At 63.4% G+C, this 6,401-nt stretch overlaps 1 long non-coding RNA gene across 1 annotated transcript; it reads left to right on the top strand.

The window, feature by feature from the left end:
- The first annotated feature begins 2,713 nt into the window (after positions 1-2,713).
- LOC129201318 (uncharacterized) lies at positions 2,714-4,963 on the top strand. The gene is made up of 3 exons (XR_008575369.1): positions 2,714-2,970; positions 3,150-3,259; positions 4,801-4,963. It is a non-coding gene; the product is annotated as an uncharacterized LOC129201318 (long non-coding RNA).
- Positions 4,964-6,401: the final 1,438 nt, after the last annotated feature.

Here is a 6,401-nt window from a genome sequence, read left to right as displayed (position 1 = left end):
GTGTGTGACTGAATAAACGCTTGCGGTCTCTTTTGCCGTGCCGGCTGCGTTGCGCTTCCTTTGCGGGGGGGGGGGGGGGGGGCGAGGGGCCGTGATGGAGGGCAGGGAGGAGTGTGTGTGGGGTATTAACGTATTCAACAAGGTCACATTGCTCGCATCCTCGGGATCCAAAAGTGATGCTTCTTGGCTCCGCCCCTGACCCATGCCAAACTCCGGCCCGCCCGCAAAAACTCCGGCCCCGCACCCCCCCTGCAAACTCCGCCCCTCACGCACACCAAGCCCCGCCCCTCATGGAAACTCCGCCCCCGGCGCAAACTCCGCCCTGATGCAAGCCAAGCCCCGCCCCTCAGGCAAACTCCGCCCTGATGCACGCAAAGCCCCCCTCACGCAAACTCCGCCCCCACACAAACTCCGCCCTGGCCACGCCAAGCCCCGCCCCAATGCAAACTCCGCCCCTCACGCAGCAAACTCCGCCCCCGATGCAGACGCCAAGCCCCCCTCACACAAACTCCGCCCCTCACGCAAACTCCGCCCCTGATGTAAACTCCGCCCCCGGCGCAAACTCCGCCCCGACGCAAGCCAAGCCCCGCCCCTCACACAAACTCACACTCCGCCCCCCGACGCAAACTCCCGCCCCTCACAACAAACTCCGCCCCCGACGCACTCCAAGCCCCAGCACCTCCGCCCGATCCAAACTCCGCCCCTCACACAAACTCCGCCCCCTCACGCAAACCCGCCCCGCACCGCAAACTCCGCCCCCGACGCACGCCAAGCCCCGCCCCTAAGCTCAAACTCCGCCCCCACGCCACGCCAAGCCCCGCCCCTCACGCAAACTCCGCCCCCGACGCAAAACCCGCCCCCCGACCAAAGACGCAAAACGCCAAGCCCCGCCCCTCACGCAAACTCCGCCCCCGACGCAAGCCAAGCCCCGCCCCTGACGCAAACTCCGCCCTCACGCAAACTCCGCCCCCGATGCACGCCAAGCCCCGCCCCCGACGCAAACCCGCCCCTCACGCAAACTCCGCCCCTCACGCAAACTCCGCCCCCGGCGCAAACTCCGCCCCGACGCAAGCCAAGCCCCGCCCCCGGTGCAAACTCCGCCCCCCGCGCAAACTCCGCCCCTCACGCAAACTCCGCCCCCGACGCACTCCAAGCCCCGCCCCTCACGCAAACTCCGCCCCTCACGCAAACTCCGCCCCCACACGCAAACTCCGCCCCTCACGCAAACCCCGCCCCTCACGCAAACTCCGCCCCCCCGAACGCCAACCCGCCCCTCACGCAAACCCTACTCCCCCCGACGCACGCCAAGCCCCCCCGCCCTCACGCAAACTCCGCCCCCGACGCAAACTCCGCCCCCGACGCAATGCCAAGGCCCGCCCCTCACGCAAACTCCGCCCCCGACGCATGCCAAGCCCCGCCCCTCACGCAAACTCCGCCCCCGACGCAAACTCCGCCCCCGACGCACGCCAAGCCCCGCCCCTCACGCAAACTCCGCCCCCGACGCACGCCAAGCCCCGCCCCTCACGCATCGCACAGCGCATGCTCGCTCGGTGCTGCCGCCTAGTGACCAAATTTCGGTACTGCAGCGGCAGCGCCGCGCATGCGCAGTGCAGCGCCACGCCCCCTCCCCGGAACCGGCTGCCGGCAGCCGGTGTGCAGGGGCTGCTGTGAGCCGAGGGAGGAGCGGAGGCGTCGCCGGGCTGCGGCTGCACGGAGGGAGAAGGTGAGCGGGGCAGCGGGACGGACCGGCGGGTCCCGGGGAAAGCCCCGAGGAGGGCGGCGGCAGCGGTGCCGCCTCCGAGAGAGGCGGGGGCGGGGGGGCGGCGGGGTCCGTGTCACAGAGGGGAGGGGGCTGCCCGGAGCCGTGCGGCGGGTGGGGGGGTGCGCGCCGTGTCGGAACCGGGCGGGGAGACCGTCCGGAGCCGCGCGGCGGGGGCTGCCCGGAGCCGGCGGGCGTCCGCGCCTTTCGGAGGTGGCTGAGGGGAGGCGGGGGGGGGCGGGGGGGGGCGCCAGCCCGGAGCCGCGCTGCGGAGCTCGGGCTGGCGCCGCGGCTCGGCGGGGCTTTCGGGTGAGTCGGCTTTGGGGTGAGGGCACGGGACGGTGTCCCCGCAGGGTCAGGAAGCGTGGAAGGCTGCCTCCCGCGGCACGCCGGCAGTTGCAGTCTTGGGGCACGCGGCTGCTGGTCGGCCATATTGGCTCCCCGGAGCACGCCGGGAAGTGTAGTCTTACGGCACTCTAATGGCTGCCACGCGGCGCTTGCCAGTGCGTGCCGGGAGGCGTCGTTTTCGCGGACGTGGCTGCCGGACAGCCCGACTTGCTCTCGCAGGAGCGCGAGGTTGGGGTTTTTTTGCCGGTTTCGAGTGGTTTTCTGCAGGCTTCCAGCCGCTCCCGAGCAGCGGTGCGGCCGTGCTACGAGAGCGCGCGCGCGCGGCGAGGCGTTGCCCGGTGTCCCGAGACGAGCGCTACCGGTCGGACTCTCCGGAAGCCTGTCCGGCAGCCCCAGGCCGCCCCCGAGCCCTGGCGTGAAGGCGGCAAGCTGGCCCTCGCCTGTGCCGCTTTCTTCCTGAACAGGGGTGCTGGCGGCGGCGGCAGCGGCAGCAGCGCGGGGAAAGAGCGGCGTCTCCGGAAGCCCCTGCAGAAGGAGGAGGGTCTCCGGCCAGGGCCGACCTCCGGTAGTAACGGCCACTGCTTTTTCTTTCCCTCTCCCAGGCCGCGCTGAGGACGTGGTTGCCCGTCCCTCCCTTGGGGATGCCGTCGACTGCACCCGCCTCGCCTGTGCCTGGCCTGGCTCGCCTCGTGGCGTGGGGGCGAAAAGGGACAGGCGGCGGAGCGCTTACCGGCCGTGGACAGGAGCTGCCCTAAGGGAAGCTGGAATGGCCAGAGAAAGGTGAAGAAGAAGAAGAAGAGATGGAAGGCTCTCCGGCCGGCAGCTGCCTCCCGCTGCAGGCAAGAGAGCGCCTGCCTCGCCGGGTGAGGAAAGATCCCTCGTTGCGCTCCGCGGCAGGTCAGGCTGCCGACGGGCACCGCAGGGTCGCCACGCGTAATCCAAAGCACGGTGCGGCCGCGTACCGAGGGAGGCAGGGAGGCAGGCTACTCATCTAGGCAGACTCGTCTCCTCGGAGCTGTAAGACACCCGTGTATTCTCTTAGGCGGAGGACAGCCGAGCGACCGGAGTGACAGCAAAGGAAAGGCGGAGAGCGGGAGAAAGAAGCGTCTGCGCTGGCAAGCTCTCCCGGCAGCGCCGAGAGCCAGAGCTGCGGTGAGTCCTGGGCCCGCGGGGCCCCATCGCCTCTCCTCTGCGTCGCGGGCCCTCCTCTGCCCCCCTCGCTTTCCCACCCCGCTGTGGGGTTTTTTGGTTTGCTTTCTGCTCCCCGCTATGTTCTTTTTCCATCTCGCTCTGACGGGCTGCCTGTCCCCACCTTTTTTAGGTCCTCGCTCTCTCTGCCCCGTAGCCCGTGGCTATTGTTTCCTTCTCTCTCTCCCTGTCTCTCTGTCCGGCCCCCAGCCACTGTTTCTGCATTCCTCCCCCTCGGTCCTGTAGCCTGTCGGTATTTCTGCCATCTCTGGCTCTCTCTGTGCGGCTCCTCGTTCCTGTTGTTCGAGGTCTTCCTTCTCGGCTCCGTAGCGAGTCGTCGTGAGTCTCTCTCTTTCTCCGTCCCTCTTGAGCCTCTTCCCTGCCCCTCGTTTTGAAGGCCCGCCTCTCTGTCCCGGCACCCGTCGCTATGGTTCCTTTTTTCGGTCTGGCTCCGTCTCGCTCCCCGTCCCTGTTTTTCTAAAGTCTCCCCTCTCTGCCTCCTAGCCCGTCGGTACCTTTTTCTTTCCCCGTCGCGGTTCGTCTGGCTCCCTGTCCCTCTTTCTTTCTTCCTTCCTTCCTTCCTCCCTGTCTGCCCCGCAGCCCGTCCCTTCGTTCCTTTCTCCTTCCCTCTCTGTCCCTCTCCCGTCCCCGGCATTAAACTCTGCTTCTCTGCCCGGTAGCTCGCCACCGTCTTACCTTTCCCCGTCTCTCTCTCTGTCCAGCTCCCTCTCTCGAATCTTCAATTCCTCCCTGTCGCTGCAGAAGCCTGTCGGGACTTTTTCCCCTGCCCGGCTTGCCTCTCCCTGTCTCGCGATTCCTCCCTCTCTGCCCTCTTAGCCGCGACCGTTTTTATATTCTCCGTCTCTCCCTCGGTCCGCCTCGAGATCCCGATTGTTTTTTAAAGCGACCGAATCGTCGAGGTTGGCAGAGACCTTTACGATTATCGGGTGGAACCGCGAACCTGGCGCTGGCAAGTCCCCCCTCTGCCCCGCAGCCCGTCCCTTCCCTTCCGACGGCCTCTTTCTCCACCTCCCTCTGTCCGGCTCCCGGCCCCTCTTTTCCACTTCCGCCCTCTGTACCCTGTGGCTTTCCCCCCTCTTCTTTCTCTCTCTGTCTCTGTTTGAGGAGGAGCAGCTGCCGCCCCAGCGTTCGCACCCCGTTCACGGTGTCGCGCGCACGCTTCTTCTCGGGCGCGCTTCCTCCTCCTCCTCCTCCTTCGGGCTCGACCCGAGGCTTCCGGCAGCAGTCTCCGGGTGTCGGATTTTGTAAAATAATTAACGTAACTGAAAGGTGCAGCAGCGGGATCGGCCCGGGCGGGGCGCCTCCAAAGAGAGGGACCCCGAACAAAGAAATCCCGGGGCCGTTCCACGCTTGGGTCCCGGACACCCGCCCCTCGCGCGCTGTCCGCGCGTCCCTTAGTCCCGCGGTGACTTTTGGTCTGGGGTCTTCTACCGTCGTCTCGGATTCTTCTTCTGTATAGCTGTGGGCGGTGCGTTATTCCACAGGTGCTGCTGCGCCGATGCTCCGTACGTTCGCAGTAACGGGTAGAGCGGAAGGCTCCGTGGCCAGGGAAGAGCGGCACGGACGCGTTCCTGCTCGCTCCGTTGCACCGGAATTTCGACGGCTGGGTTCGGCCGCTAAATTGATGGCGCTACCGGAAGAAATTTCACAAAAGTGAGTACTGTGCTTGTCTTTAATCTTTAAAGTAATTTTTCTACGGGCGCCCGGTCCGTGGCTTAGATATTTGGTTTGCGGCGAAACAGACCCGGAACGTGGCTCCAAGTAGCGTTCCGATTCACTGAAATTCCCCGTAGTCAGAGAGCAAGAATGGTGAATGTTGCTTGGCGGTTTGAAATCTCAGGCTTTCTCTGAAAGCTGACCTGCCAGAATGAGCCGAAAGCAGGCCGAACGCCAATAGGGATGCCGCAGAAAAGGTCCTCTTCTTGACAGGAGAAGAGCTTGGCGAAACGTCAGCGCCGTTTCCCGTAGGGCCTCCGACGTACCGGTTCGGCAAGCGTGGGCTTTGTGCGATTCCCTCGGGGACGATGGCGAACAAACCTTGTACGGCAGAGAGCATCTTAGCTTACTTTCCATCTCCTGCTCGGTTACTTGCAGAATATTTAATTTGGCGTCGCACGGACCCAGAGGGACGGGTCCCCAACTCATGCTGGTAGGGCAACCCCAGTACCAGCCGGTAAAATCGGAAAAGAGTGCGACGTTTTGAAACGTTTGCCTTGCGAGGAGAAGGGCCGTCTCTCGTTAGGCAACTGAATTCTGCGACCGATTTCCACGCCTCACGCGCGTGCGTGCACGCACACGCGCCCCCCCCCCCCCCCCCCCCCCCCAACAGGCAGGCTTTGAAGGAGGCAGTCCCTAAGGCAACGCGATCTAAAACGTGGAAGTTTTTTTTTCTATTTTTAATAGTTTCTTACGGATAGGAGGCTCGTGTGAGCGTTTAGCCTGTCCTGTCCTTAATTCTGAACCCACTGGCTGGTGCAGAAGGACGGTCGTGTGACAAAAACAGCATGAAATTTGTCCCTGTGCCGGCTGCGTCCCGTGGTAAAGGAGTACATCTGTTATTCCTGCGTGAAAGATGTTTGATGAGCGTACCGCATCGTCAGAGCTGCTCTTGGTCTGCCTGCAAGCCGTGGGTTATGATTTAGAAATACGTTCGCCTACCGTTCCTTAACTGTGTGGTTTTGGTTTTTATTTTTTCAAAGAAAGGGTGGCTTTTTCGTCGATCTCTTTGTGAGAGTATCAAATCAGGCGGCGGTAAATACGTAGAAGCAACTAGGCGTACTACGGCGTGTACCGGACAGCGTTGGCGTGCCGCTCTGCTAGCAGCGGAGAGCCAGATGAGGATGCCCGTGGTAAGTACTCGCTCTGCCTCCGGCTGAACGGAAAGATTCTCATGTTGAGGGTTCCTGGGCTTGTCTGTGTGATTAGCATTACTTTTTTTTTTTTTTTTTTTTTTTTTTAATATGAAACAGGGTCAGATAATTGTTGATGAGTGGGACTTTGCGTACTCCTTTAGGTAGTTTTTCGTACTGAACCTTAGATCAGTTACAAAACTTAATCTTTGTGCAGTTTACACGTTTGTAGCAAC

This window comes from Grus americana, unplaced genomic scaffold (genome assembly GCF_028858705.1).
Source record: "Grus americana isolate bGruAme1 unplaced genomic scaffold, bGruAme1.mat scaffold_952, whole genome shotgun sequence".
Taxonomy (NCBI): domain Eukaryota; kingdom Metazoa; phylum Chordata; class Aves; order Gruiformes; family Gruidae; genus Grus; species Grus americana.
This window is presented reverse-complemented; position numbering and strand designations above follow the sequence as displayed.